This window comes from Brachycentrus maculatus, unplaced genomic scaffold, assembly GCF_059751285.1.
Source record: "Brachycentrus maculatus isolate JH-2025_06_01 unplaced genomic scaffold, ASM5975128v1 h1tg000056l, whole genome shotgun sequence".
NCBI lineage: Eukaryota > Metazoa > Arthropoda > Insecta > Trichoptera > Brachycentridae > Brachycentrus > Brachycentrus maculatus.
Window position 1 is genome coordinate 453429 of NW_028280810.1, and position 16361 is coordinate 469789.

The following is a 16361-nucleotide window of genomic DNA, read 5'->3' on the forward strand; positions in this document are numbered from 1 at the left end:
AATGGCTTTGTTTATACCTCTCCATATCGTCGTCCCAAGGTCCGCACTAACCCACGACAGCAGTAAGCGACATGATCTTGCTCTCACAACATATACTGCACCGCAGAGCTCGTACTCGGCACCTAACACGTATTTTTCCGTCCACTCTTCTGTCAATTAGCACATAACGCTTCCACACACTAACACACCCGCAAAAGCGGAACAAAACCGACTAAGTGAACAGCGTAAAGTGAATCCGAAAAGCGTATGATTTACTAGTGTTTTCAAAGCCTAAATACCGCGGAAAATTATCATGTAAACAAAACACCTGTTAGAATAACTTCCGCGCGTGTCACTCGGAATTAGCGGGCGGGAAGGAGACCGGAGCGAGGGAACCAAGTTAGGGAAATATAAACAAAGTTATTTCTCTAAATATTCATCTGTCATGTTGAGTTCCGATTGGGAATTGCGATCGCGGCGCGCGCGCACGGAGGACGCGTGTAGCCCGGGCGGCGGACTCGCTCGTACTGCTGCCTCGCGCGTCGGCCTGGCGTCGCGCCGCGTTCGGGCCTTTCCGCCGACGCTCGCGCGGAAAGCCGGCGCGCGCACTCCGCACAAGGGAGACTGTACTTGGGAAGTTTGTAACTGAGAAACTTGTTGCTCCGAGAGCTAGTTAAGGACATTCCGATAGTAACACTTTGCGTCTCGTAAACCCTTTGGATGTCCACATATATCGCTCACTCCTTTCAAGAACGTCATAAATCAAAAAACTTGATTTTTCAGGAGAACGTTTTTAAAGTATAAAAATATAACACAATGTATTAAAAATAAATATCAAGCCACTTATTGAACTGTTTAGTGTGCAACGGATCTTTTTAGGTAAAACATGAAGGTTTTTTCTCCATTTGAAAAATATTTAGTTTATTTAAAGTTATGTGTTACTCGTTACTGTAAATGAATTTATGTCACTGTTTGGTTAAATTTCCAAATAAAAATAAATAAATATATAAATGTATTTATTTTGTATATTATCTCAATACGAGTTTACTTTTAAATAGAATGTACTCACACCTTGACTTGCCGGAATAGCTGGAAAGTGCAACATCCATTTTTTTGTTAGTTTATGATTTATGTTTTAGCGTTCCCAGTCGAATCACCAGGGTATCTGACACCCATTCTGAAATATAGAAGACGTTCGGAAATATCTTAAGCTTCAGTTAGGTACCGCGCAACGGACCCTTAGTCTTATAACAACGTTCGTTATCGAGATCATCTGCGTAAATGTATATGTATATCTACCGACCGTCGGGTTTTCGGGGTCCATATATCGCTCACTCGTTTTAAGAACGTCACAAATCAAAAGTCGACAATTTTCAGTGGTGCATGTTTTCGGAATGCTCAGAAAATGTACTTTATCTCAGCAAAAGCGGCATATTTTTTGCTTAATATTTACCCGTTACAGGGCAGAAAGTGTTGTTTTTGCATTTTGAAGAAAAAGTATTATTTAATTATTTTTTTAAATATACTAAATATTTCTCGAATGGAGAAAAAACCTTGAGGTTTACCTAAAAAGATCTGTTGCACAGTAAAAAGTTTAGTAAGTGGCTTGAAATTTATTTTTAATAAATTGCATTATATTGTTAAACTTTTAAAACGTAACTAACTAACCATCACGCCGCTTCCCCGCAGGGGTAGGCAGAGAGAATAGAGCGCCACACCACTCTATCCTTGCAAACATTCTTCGCCTCTTCCACGTTCATGCATCTCCTCATACATACCCGCCGATTGTTACGACTCCTAACCTGACCACTTTCAAGTATTTGGCATACCTGATTTTAAAACGTTCTCCTGAAAAATCAAGTTTTTTGATTTATGACGTTCTTGAAAGGAGTGAGCGATATGAAATCCTCTGAAAATAAGAAACTCTCACACAAGCAAAACAGTTTAAATCTCACACAACAAAATCGACATGAAAATTGAGTCCAAAATAATAATTACAAATATTTGAATGAAATTCAGGCCACCGTTACGAATTGAATGCTGAAACTGCCTGCTTATTTCCCCTACGGAGAGCAGAAAAGACGCATCTTTATCCTATTTTTGTACCCAATTACAGTGTGATATGACAGAAAGATTAGTCTGGCTGGATAAGATCGGCGAGTGAAAACTATTTAAATTAATAATATTATGTATTAAACGCGAATCTTAAAGTAAACAAAATTCCAGAGAACGGAAGAAATAATCTAACGGCGAGTCATGAACCAATGTGACTTGTAGATAAATAAATTTGATAGGCACAACCTACATGTAACTTAATAAAATTCTTATATATTGAGACAGAAGCGTCATCTAATAGTTCGACGATTAAAACTAATTAACTAAGAAATCATCACGCCGCTTATAGGCAGATTATAGGAGAGAATAGAACGCCATTCCACCCTATCTTTGCAAACATTCTTCGCCTCTTCCACATTCATGCATCTCCTCATGCATACCCACCGATTGTTTCGACTCTTGATCCGCCCGCTTTCAAGTATTTGACATACCTGATTGTGCCAAGTTTTCCTCGGCCTTCCTCTGCTTCTTTTTTCAACTACATTTCCCTCATAAATTTGTTAAGCAGTTCTTTCCTCATTCATACATTCAACATGTCCAAACCATCTCAACACACCTTTCTTAATTTCACCGATTATGTTTATCTCAGCTTTGTATTCTTTTCTTATTTCATACATTGTTTTGCTGCACATTCGTCTGAGTGATTGCATGTTGACTGCATTTTTATCAAATATAACCAAAATTACCCATATGCATATCGTTGAAGATAAAAAACCGTTTTTTGATAACGTTAATACAAACAGTTTAGCCGAACTTAATAAAAATTGAAGTAATATCCTAGTTGACGTAATAGTCGAGGCTATTATAACCGAGTTCCACTGTATTCTGTATTTATCAGCAACCGTGAAAATCTGTGTTTATAAATATGTTATAAAACGTACATAAAACAAATGTTTTACCATGATTCTAAATTATAGCTAAATATGCAATCAGCATTTTGAGTGTGTCCAAATACTTGTTCACAAAATCTGGATTATCTCCAATTAAAGGAGTTATTTACATATTATTTTTTGACATCTCATCGAAGATGAAGAAGAATATGGAAGTCTGGGCATTTACGGGGCTGACGACCGTCATAGGCTGGTTAAAGTGATCACTTTACACACGTGTAACATTCACCAATTCTATCCATTATTGACAACCACACAACTCGAATTCTTGGAAGTTCTATACACTATAGTTATTACACCAATCACAAAAAAAGTCAAATGCTGAGAACTATGGGGAAAAATCATTAAATTTATGCTAAATTCATTCTTTTGTTCACCTCCATAGTGTTATGGTTAGCGCCCTAGGCTACCATACTGGAGGTCCCAAGAGGGTCAAAATAAATATTAGCGATTTTCAGTCTAATATTTATTTAATATGACCCTGAACTGGTACCTGAAGCGGAAGGCTGATCACCTTTTCTTCGTATATGTAACCATCCAGATAACACTGTTTCTATACGATGCAGTGCCCTATGCACCATTGGGTACGGATAAGGGGTTAGAATGGGAAATTAATTGGCATATTATTTCAAAGAAACACAACAGTACCATATATAAATAAATTTATTTCTTTACTATTTATCAAAAGAAAGAAAAACTTAATCGAACTTTAAATCTGTCAAAACAAGTTTTTTTTATAACCGTGTTATTACTTAAATTGGTAGTATTATTGACTGTTCACATGAGATACGGCTTTGATTGACAACAAAATTTTATCAGAAATATATATTTTAAAATACTATATTTGTATTCGAAAACGCTTAAAATGAATATTTTTACGCCTAAAATCTAGTAAAAACCTTATCATATTAATATTTTTTCATATTGTAAACATGATATGTATAGATAAATATAAAGATTGTGGATACTTTACAATTAGAAACTAATTGAAGCTTAACATCTTCTTCAACATCATCAGATAAAAAATACAAGCAAAGAAACATCTGTTATCGTTTTAACTATTACATTTTATTATTTTTTCAATTATCTACAATACAATCTTTTGTAAGTTTCATTCAACTATTGTGTTCATCTAAGATGGGAAATCTATTAACATATGCTGAAACCTTTGTAGTACTGTAAGATTATAGATAATATGTGTATGGAATCTTTATACAATTTGTCGGGATGAAATGATCCTTTCTTATGCTAATAGAATTTTCATATAATTGTTATAATAATAACAAAAAATAAAGAATAAGAGATATTTAGTGTGAAAGACAGAGAGAGAGAACATCTCAAAAGAAATACAACACAATTTTGCGTAAAAAATATTCTGTTTTTTTTGTATTTTAAAAGCATTGTTAACTTTGTGGTATGGAAATAAAACGCTCTCCTTATCATTCATCGTTTACTTTGTGATATAGCACTTTAAAAAACTTCTTCATGACTACTGATAAAAAAGTTTTTCTTATATATATATATATATATATATATATATATATATATATATATATATATATATATATATATATATATATATATATATATATATATATATATATATATATATATATATATAACTAACTAAATTCTAACATAAGCCAACGACATAATTTTTTTGTCTTCCTGAAAAATGTCGACGACGTAATTTAATGTCATTCTTGAAAAAGGGCCCAAGCGTACACGCCCGAGCACCCCAGGGATCAGCGGCCGGTACTGTAAAATGTATGAATGTTATAACCCTAATGATATAATTTAAGTAAGGGAAAGCGCCTTTACATTCAGTTTGATTGTTACGCACATTTTCTTTATCGCGCGTTTTATTGAATTCGTACTAAAATAAACGCATTTCAGTTATTTTTCTTGGACTAAATCCAACAGTTGTTTATCACTATGACGTGAATATTCCGTGTTTAATATTGTTATAATTGTATACGAGAAATATCGAGCCAGTGTACAATATTTTGATGACCGTAGTTAGTGTGGCGGACTCTTAGAGTGAAAACCCTACCACAAATTAATATATTTTTTTAAAGTATTAACAACAATAAAATTCATCATTTTTTGCAAATGTAAATTTGAAATATTTTGTAAATAATAAGTGCATAAAACTTGAAAACGATTTTTTCGTACCTAAGACGTATGTCACGAATTTATTTCATTCATCGTTTTTCATCATATATATTTATATATATATACATATATATATATATATATATATATATATATATATATATATATATATATATATATATATATATATATATATATATATATATATATATATATATATATATATGTATATATATATATATATATATATATATATAAATATATATATATATATATATATATATATATATATATATATATATATATATATATATATATATATATATATATATATATATATATATATATATATATATCTATATATATATATATATATATATATATATAATGTTTTATATATATATGTTTTCGGAATGCCCAAAAAATAAAAATGTCCTCGCAAAAGCGGCATATTTTTAACTTAATATTTACCCGCTATAGGTCAGAAAATTTCGTTTTCGCATTTCGAAGAAAATGTATTGTTTTATAATTTTTTTAAATTAACTAAATATGTTTCAAATGGTGAAAAAACCTTCAGGTTTTACCTTAAAAGATTTGTTGCACCGTAAAAAGTTCAATAAGTGGCTTGAAATTTATTTTCAAAACATTGTGTTATATTTTTAAACTGTAAAAACGTTCTCCTGAAAAATCAAGTTTTTTTATTTAAAAGGAGTGAGTTTAATATATACGTATCTTTGCAAAAATAAATTTAAATTGGTAATAATACTATAAAGATATGTACAAGAGACAAAGTGGGATCTCCAAGACGCACAGCAGTGATATTCCCGTGTATTTGTTCAGTGTTTATGAGTTTAACCTGAATCTGAAGATCTTAACCTAGAATGTTGGGAGGCGTTATCAGTCATCTGCAGTTAAAGGTGACCAGACGTCGGCTGTTCGTGCGAACGAACAATGTTTGCCGAACACACCGAGTTGCGTAGGTATTATGGCTTATTGTTTATCAAAATTACTCCCCCTGATATATATACTATACTTCTCTCGATTATTATGCCGGAACAATATTGTATGTCTCCATTCTTGAGGGGATATTCGCAAAGACAAAACTCATTCCACTGGACACCACTGGATAAGTCACATGTCTCTTCACGCCCGATTTTTTTTTAAATTATGTATCTTGGATATTTTTTTCTTTTACGAATATGTATGGAATTTTTTTTAACTCATTGCCTTTCAATAACTCTTTTCTCTCCAAATTTAATTCCAAAAATACTTTAAAGAAATCAGAAGTTACAAAAAATATTCACCTAGACCCTTTCTACATACCTCTCTATGCATAGTATTGAGTAGTAAGTACATACATTTTTCCAACGACAATTTAAATAAAAATGAATTTATGATTTTTTAATATATTTTTTTCATCTCATTTCACCTATTTTATCATATATTATCTTTCCTTCTGCGATTCGCGCAGATATGTACGAATACCTGCGAGCACCTCATTTCCTCGACCTTAGATAATTCAGCGAGCATTTGAAATAACGTCTGCCGTAAACATTCATCTCTTTGTTTATGCACCCAAAGCACAACAAGGATATATTTCGCGGTGGCCGTTACATTTTTATTGCATCAATACTAAAATAAACTTAGCGTGCACTAAACATTCAAAATATTAACCTTCCAGCGACTGTAATGTAAATATTTTAAACATATCTATCCATTAGCTATAAATACACGCAACTTGATTACATACGTTTGTGTGTCTGTATTTATTGGCGGATATGTATGTCGAGATGCATGAATGTGAAAGAGGCGAGAATGAAAATGAATAGGCGACTGAATGCCATCAAAATACGATAGATGTACGGCAAGGAAAATAAGAAATAAATTCAAGGCTGGGATAAGCATTGTTGATGAAATTAAAGCTATGCTGAGATAATTAGGACATGTAGAACAAATGAACGGGGAAAGAACAGTAAAACAAAATTATGGGGCAAATGTGGTTGGAAATAGGAGCAGAGGAAGATCGAGAAAAAATGAGCATGATCAAATATTTCAAATACATAAGAGTGGCCAGGTCAGGAGTCGCAATAATTGGCGGGTGTGCATGATTGTGAAAAATTGTTTGCACAGACAGAGGGTACTCTATTATCACTTCCTACCCTGGTGTAAACCAGCAAGATGGTTAATTACTTATTTTCATATATGGTTGTATGTATATATATATATATTTTTATATATATATATATATATATATTTTTATATATATATATAAATATGTATATCTTTAAATATATATATTTATATATATATATATTTATATATATATATATATATATATATATATATATATATATATATATATATATATATATATATATATATATATATATATATATATATATATATAAATCATATTTAAATTTACAGTATTTTTCATGTAAATTGGATATTTTTATACCCTTTTTGATTGATTTAATCTAAAAATCCATTTTGAATTGGTCTCATTTATTTTAATCGTATAAAAATTACATTCATTGAAAAATATTTTAGATCCTTTTTTTATGAAACATTATTTAAATCAAACAGATTTTTTGAGTTTACTAAGTTTTTTTATTATAAAAACACATCAAAATTAATATTGTGTCAATTGTTTCGCCTAGTTATGGCATTTTCAAATGAATTCATTTGAAAATTCCATAACTAGGCGAAATAACTGTCAAAATATTAATTTTTATATGTTATTTAATAAAAAAAAACTTAAAAAGTATACTCAAAAAGCTGTGTTTGTTTTAAAATTTATTACTTAATTTAAAATGAAGTTCTACAAATTAAACGCCAAATCAATCAACAAAAACAATAATCGTATTCATACTTATTATGAATTTTTTTTTATTCTGTAGGTACTTAAAGTTGAACGTACTTTAGAATATTTTTAAAATAAAAATTAATATATTTATTTTACTTTTTGGGGTCCATTTATAGTGACGGTGATTCCTCAATATTGTCTTTCAGAGTAGCTAAATTCATAACCCATTCGAGGGTTAAATCCATGTAACAAATAAGCATATCTCACCGCAAACATTACGATTTTGGCAAATGCCGAGTGACATAACTCTTAAAACATAAGCGGAAACTGTCGGCCATGTTCTAATGTGACTCCTCGCTTTATGGGGCATTAAGTACGCATTTTAGTAGAAATATTCGTCCAGAAGTGCGGTCATAAACGAACGAGCTTCTTAAATTAGATCCAACCAAACGATGCCTCAATCAAATTTGCCATTGCGACTAACGATTATTTGCGACAAACGATTATTTACGACTAACGATTATTTGCGACTATCGGTGTTACAAAGTAACAAGTTCGAACACCAAAGGAAAGAAAACAAGTGTGATTTTCATCGTTTTAGAAGCAAAATGGCCGGCATATACACAATACTTTGACATTATTTCACTACAAGAATTTTATTCGTTCGCCTCCGTAGTGTAATGGTCAGCACGCACGGCTACCGTACTAGAGGTCCCGGGTTCGATTCCCAATGGGGTCAAATAAATATAAATGATTTTTTCACTCTTATATTTATTCTATATTACCTTGGACTGGTACCGGAAGCGGATGGCTGATCGCCATTCCGTCATGTGTTAACGATCGAGATAACACTGCGTTTATATGATGCAGTGCCCTATGCAACATTGGGGTGCGGCAAGTATTTTGACGCACTCAAAATGTTGTAAATAAATTAACTTATCAAATTATAAGCTGAAATAAAAAAAAATTAAATGATGTTTTCTAGCGTTTCTCAAGAATGTGAATATAACCCAGGATTCGGACCTCACATACGAAAAGAAAGAGTTTCTAAGAGAAAAAGCTTACCTCATCCCACCATAGATGTTTCTCGTGAAATTCTAGTGAATTCAAGCACTATGTTTCGAATTTCGAAGTTCCAAGAATTTGAGTAGTCTGGTTGTCAATCATGGGTAGATTTGGTGAATGTTACACTGTGTAAAGTGATCACTTAAACCAGCTTATGGCGGTCGTGAGCCCTATAAATGCCCAGGCTTCCATATTCTTCATCATCTATGTTGAGATGTAAAAATTTGAATGTCAAATGTAACAGATTGCATATTTAGCCATAATTTAGAATCATGGTAAAACATTTGTTTTATGTACGTTTTATAACATATTTATAAACACAGATTTTCACGGTTGCTGATAAATATAGAATACAGTGGAACTCGATTATAATAGCCTCGGCTATTACGTCAACTAGGATATAACTTTAATTTTCAAAGTTCGGCCAAACTGTTTGTATTAACGTTATCAAAAAACGGTTTTTTATCTTCAACGATATGCATATGGGTAATCTCGGGTATATCTTCAATTTTGATAAAAATGCAGTCAACATGCGATTATGAATGAGCAGCAAAACAATGTATGAAATAAGAAAAGAATACAATAATAATAATAAAACCCTTATCCGCACCTCAATGGTGCATAGGGCACTGTGTCATATTAACGCAGTGTTATCTTGATCGTTTTACACATGAAGGAAAGGTGATCAGCCCTCCGTTTCAGGTACCAGTCCATGGTAATATTAAATAAATATTACAGTGAAAAAATCACTTATATTTATTTTACCCTCCTTGGGAATCGAACCCGGGACCTCCAGAACGGTAGCCGAGCGTGCTGACCATTACACTACGGAGGCGGACAAAGAATACAAAGCTGAGATAAACATTATCGGTGAAATTAAGAAAGGTGTGTTGAGATGGTTTGGACATGTGGAATGTATGAGTGAGAAAAGAACGGTATGACAAATTTATGAGACGAATGTAGTTGGAACAGAGGGAGACCCACTAAAACTTGGCATGATCAGGTATGTCAAATGCTTGAATGTGGTTGGGTCAGGAGTCCAAAAAATCAGCGGGTATGTACATATAATGACATGCATTGATGTGGAAGAGGCGAATAATATTTGACAGTTTGGCATGGCGTTCTATTCTCTCTGTCTACCCATGCGGGAAAGCGGCGTAATTGTCAGTTAGTTAGTTAGTTTTATGTTGTGTTTTGGTATTTATTAGGAAAAAACCCCATGACACCAAGGCTATTATCAAAAAATATAACCACTTCGTTACGGAAGAGAACATTACAACAAAATTAACGATAAATCTGCAAATTATGATTATGTATTTTTAAAAAATATCTTAAAAACTTACAAATCTTTTTTTTCTAGTATTATTCTCACATGTATGTACGTTCTAAAATTATTCGAGTCACATTCTGAAAGATAAATAAGAATCCATTTATAAAAAGATTAAATTAAATCCCTAGAACGCCCATTAGTGTCGGCACACCGCGTTTTTGCAATAAAAATGAAGGAATTACGTGACAATGACGTCATACAGCAGAAATCTGCTTATTGAAAGGTTAACGCAGCAGCTAGTTATTGTAAAGTCATCTATTTAGTGATTCAAAATAACATGCGCGAATCTCATTGCGCGTAGCTGACATTCAAAAAACAAAATGTAGGTACATTAAATATAAATAATAAAAAAATAAAAAAGCAAATAAATAAAAATAAAAAATCAATATATATATATATATATATATATATATATATATATATATATATATATATATATATATATATATATATATATATATATATATATATATATATATATCGTAGTCATACAGGAGAAAGTGACCAACTAACAAAACGTAAAATGTTCGGGAGGGACATTTAAGTCGCTTTTACTTGGCAAGAAAATAAACATCAATGCAGTTAGTCATTTTTAACAAGTCAATATATTATACTTCCAAGTTTAAAATCCTTTGGGATTCTTTCAGGGCGATACTAAGCAAGTAAGATATCTAATAGTCAATAATCACGTTTTTTGTAAAAAAACATGCACTTGGTCACTTTCTCCTGTATGACTACGATATATTGACTCGTTAAAAATGACTGACTGCATCGATGTTTATTTTCTTGCCAAGCAAAAGTGACTTAAATGGCCTTCCTGAACATTTTACGTTTTGTTAGTTTGTCACTTTCTCCTGTACGACTACGATTTATATATATATATATATATATATATATATATATATATATATATATATATATATATATATATATATATATATATATATATATATATATATATATATATATATATATATATATATTTATATAATATATATATATATATATATATATATATATATATATATATAAATTAAATTGTACAAGACCACCTCTCGTGAGAGTTACTTACAAACTAACACGGATCACATATCTGATAGGTCCTCACCCAGGCTCCTGCGACGCGCCTCCAGTTGTTGTCTTTGTAAGCTGAAATGGGCGCAAAGCATCAAAAGGTGAGCTTTTAAAGCACCAATATTTATTTTGTTATGATTCGTTTGAATAAAAATACAACAAAATATCCAAAACTTACAGAAACATATGTTTTATTCATTTTATTTTATTTGTTCGGGAATTGTACAGCTTTACATATAAAAAAAGTATATAATAAACAAAAGTTACATTTACAATAATGAACATTACATTACATTAACAAAAATAGTTACACTAATAAAAATAAAGCCAATTAAAGAATTCTACATTCATGTTATAACTATTAAAAAACATTCAGAGATTAAAAAAAGGGATTAAAGTTATACTCGTAAGAACTGTTTTTTTATTAAATTAAAGGTAAATATTTATGTTTTTATTATTCACACAAATATTTCATTTTCATACTATTTCTGTGAGCCTTAGCAGATTAAATTATCATTAGAAATAGGTATCAAATTGTGGTAGATTGGGTTCGAACCGAGAAACTCTGTCCGCTTGAGTCCGCGACAATAACCACGCGACCACAACCTGAGACCATTTCAAGCCTTGTTTTTTAAAGCTTCAGCTTTAAAGTACAACAAATACCAGACTACCATATTCTTCTTCATCTATGTTGAGATGTCAAAAAATAAAATGAAAAATAACTCCTACAATTGGAGATGATCCAGATTTGTGAATAAGTATTTGGACACACTTAACACGTATGAAAAATCCTTACAGGTTATTTTATATAAATAAAAAGGTCTCTGGTAAACAAAAGCTTTCTCAAATCAACCATAGATACTACCGCGAACTAAAAAGAAACATGAATCTATATGAGATATATGATATAGATGAGTTCCAAAAAATTGTGTAGTGTGGTGTCAATCATAGGTGAATGTTACACGTGAGTAAAGTGATAACATAAACCAATCTATGACGGTCGTCAGATCAGTAAATGCCCAGACTTCCATATTCTTCTTCATCTTTGATGAGATGTCAAAAAATAATCCAAATACATTTACTTGCAAACATGAATCTATATGAGATATATGATATAGATGAGTTCCAAAAAATTGTGTAGTGTGGTGTCAATCGTGGCTGAATGTTACACGTGAGTAAAGTGATAACCTTAACCAACCTATGACGGTCGTCAGCTCAGTAAATGCCCAGACTTCCACATTCTCTTCATCTTTGATGAAATATCCAAAATACATTTTCTTGCATTTTCAATGGCATGAAACACGACAAAAATACTGATTGACTAATAATCCTTTTTCTTGAGGTTCGTGTGAGGTGTGACTCCATGAAAACGTAAACATAATAATAATAAAATAATAAAACCCTTACCCGCACCCCAATGGTGCATAGGGCACTGCGTCATATAAACGCAGTGTTCTCTTGATCGTTTACACATGAAGGAAAGGTGATCAGCTCTCCGCTTCAGGTACCAGTCCAGGGTAATATTGCTTAATATAGCATAATACTTATTTACTAAAAAAATGCATGTTTCATCTCATTTCTTATATATCTATCGTACTTACAAACCTAGAAGTTGCATAATATTATATTTTTATGCATTCATGATCATAGTAACGATCTCCATTATAAAACGTGTACCTACCTATTAAATAGGGTTACCATTTTCCATGACAATAAATTGAAATTATTTTTTTTCTAAAAAAAATATATTTGGGCAAAATCCTCATCTGAAGACTAAGTCTCCTTGGCTGTGACATAAATTTTATTATTATTTTTTGACATCTCAACATAGATGACGAAGTATATGGAAGTCTGAGCATTTACAGGGCTTACGACCATCATAGGCTTGGTTAAGTGATCACTTTACACACGTGTAACATTCACCCATTCTACCCATGATTGTGAACCACGCCACTCAAATTTTCGAAACTTTTAGATTTATTGATCAAACTCGTATCTATGTTGGAATGGGCGCAGCTTTTATTAAGCAGAGACTCTTTACATTTGTATGTGAGGTCCGAATCCTCGATTATATTCACATACTTGAAAAACGCTTGAAAACATGATTTTAAATTATTTATTGCTTATAATTTTACCAGTCAATTTATTTACAACATTTTCAGTGTGTCCAAATACTTGTTCACATATCTGGATTATCTCAAATTATGAGATATTTTAGGTGAACGTTACGTGTTTTGCTGCAAACACATGTACTTATGTGATTATTAAAACCAATTTATGACCGGTCGTAAGTGAGGTCTGTGAATATCCAGACTTCCATACTCTTCTTCATCTATTTTGAAATGTCAATATTAAAAAAAATATAACCCCGAAGTGGACAACACCCAAATTTATGAATTCATGTTTGGTCTCAAAATACATTTTGAAGAAAATGTATTGTTTAATTATTTTTTAAATACACTAAATATTTTTCAAATGGAGAAAAAACCTTCAGGTTTTACCTAAAAACATCTGTTGCACAGTAAAAAGTTCAATAAGTGGCTTGATATTTATTTTTAATACATTGTATAATATTGTTAAATTTTAAAAACGTTCTTCTGAAAAATCAAGTTTTTTTTTATATATGACGTTGTTGAAAGGTGTGAGCGATATGTTACACACAAATTAAAAAATTAAAATAAAAGCTATTTTACAATTTTCATAGAATAAACTTGTGGAATGAACTAGATGTAATAATACATAATAATGTAATTAATTTTGCAATAAGCCCAACGAATAGGGGCAATTCTATAATATAAAATGCGGGACGAATGGTTATCGCACAGCTTGGTAGCTGAAGTTTTACATAAACAGTATGTGCAAAATTACTATGCAACATATGGTCTTTACATACAAAGTGGGTCATTGAAAAAATGGAGAAGCAAAGCGTTTACAAACTTATTATTCCTACTATAAGGCTACAAGATGTAGCTAATGGGTAGCTTTTACTTAACCAATAACATCATTATTATTCCATACGAGTAGTATGAGTATTTTCATATACTTCATGTTATGTCCCCAAAAAACCAATCGTTTCTGGTGTTTTTCCTTATGAATCAGTAAATGTTTGATGTAAATTTATTAGTAATGTCTGTAATGTCCCCAAGGCCCAGCATTGGTTAAGTCGCAACTTAATTTTCTCTACATCCAGGTAACATTTTACGTAATTAATTTTTTTCTTAAAACACTGTTTTTGGATTGAAAAAAATTGATATTTTTTCGAAATAATTACATGGTTTTGAAAATAAAAGAGTCATTGAAGGGTAAGGAGTTATATAATTATAAAAATATATTTTCTATATTTACTCTAAAAACAACAAAAAAATATCCAAAATACATTATTTTTTTTAAAAATAGGACGTGAAGAGATATCGCTCACTCCTTTCAAGAACGTCATAAATCAAAAAACTTGATATTTTAGGAGAACGTTTTTAAAGTTTAAAAATATTTAACAATGTATTAAAAATAAATATCAAGCCACTTATTGAACTTTTTACTGTGCAACAGATCTTTTTAGATAAAACCTGAAGGTTTTTTCTCCATTTGAAAAATATTTAGTTTATTAAAAAAAAATAAACAATACCTTTTCTTCAAAATTCAAAAACAACACTTTCTGCCCTGTAGCGGGTAAATATTGAGTTAAAAATATACCGCTTTTGCTGAGATATAGTACATTTTCTTGGCATTCCGAAAACATGCACAACTGAAAATTGACGATTTTTGATTTATGACGTTCTTGAAAGGAGTGAGTGATATGTCGCTCACTCCTTTCAAGACCGTCATTAATAAAAAACCTCATTTTTCAGGAGAACGTTTTCAAAGTTTAAAAATATAATACAATGTATTAAAAATAAATATCAAGCCACTTATTGAACTTTTAACTGTGCAACAATCTTTTTAGGTAAAACCTGAAGTTTTTTTCTCCATTTGAAAAATATTTAGTTTTTTGAAAAAAATAATTAAACAATACAAATGTATTGTTTAATTATTAGAAAATTCTTCAAAATGAAAAAACAACACTTTCTGCCCTGTAGCGGGTTAATATTAAGTTAAAAATATGCCGCTTTTGCTGAGATATAGTAAATTTTCTGGGCATTCCGAAAACGTGCACAGCTGAAAATTTACGATTTTTTATTTATGACGTTCTTGAAAGGAGTGAGTGATATGTGACCTCTCTGGTGATATCCGGTGGAATGAGAATGCAACTTAACGAATGCTGGGCCTTAATTGAAAATTTGAAAAAATAATGTTTTACAATAAGAGAATTTTTTATAAGAATTAATAACGATGTAAAATTACATAGTACAAAGTAAAATTACATAATAAAAACATTCGTTTCTTGAGATTTTTCCTAATAAATCTTTAAATATTTTATGTAAATTTAATCGTTTTACTATGTAATGTATTGTGATTAATCATTTTAAAAATTAATTAAAGGTTTTACAATAAGAGTATTCATAATAATTTATAAACAAATAATACGATGTGAAATTACACAATGTAAAGATGGTAAAATTATTTTATTCACGAATTTATTGATTTTTATAATTTTGTCTAAATTACTATCATACATGCTTTCAATTATGTATACTTAGAACATAAACAACAACAAAAAACAAATAGCTATAACATGTGCTTGAAAATAAAATAAAATAAATATTTTCTGAGATTACATTTCATTCGATTACATTGAGATCAAAGGAATTGTTCCCTTTTATACGTTTATATTTCTATCCAGCTTAAATATGTATATGGGTTGCAATAACAATAAAAATAATTTTAAATAATGGATAATCTTATTATTTTTCACAAAGCATATAAACGTGTGTGCATTTTTGATTATATGGTATTTCAATTTTATAATCAAAATATAAATTGCATTAGTTTTCAAAATGTCCCTCCAAAAACATGGTTTCTGAAATCGTCGTAAGATGTCAGCACCAACGCT

At 30.7% G+C, this 16361-nt stretch overlaps 1 protein-coding gene across 3 annotated transcripts in view; it reads right to left on the bottom strand.

Annotated features, from left to right (window-relative positions):
- Pde8 (phosphodiesterase 8) overlaps nucleotides 1–508 on the bottom strand; it is a 374779-nt gene extending 374271 nt beyond the window's left edge. For all 3 annotated transcript variants that reach the window (XM_088278317.1, XM_088278316.1, XM_088278318.1), the window contains exon 1: nucleotides 18–508. The gene's annotated coding sequence lies outside the window, so the exon portion shown is untranslated. The remainder of the gene's footprint in view (nucleotides 1–17) is intronic.
- Nucleotides 509–16361: the final 15853 nt, after the last annotated feature.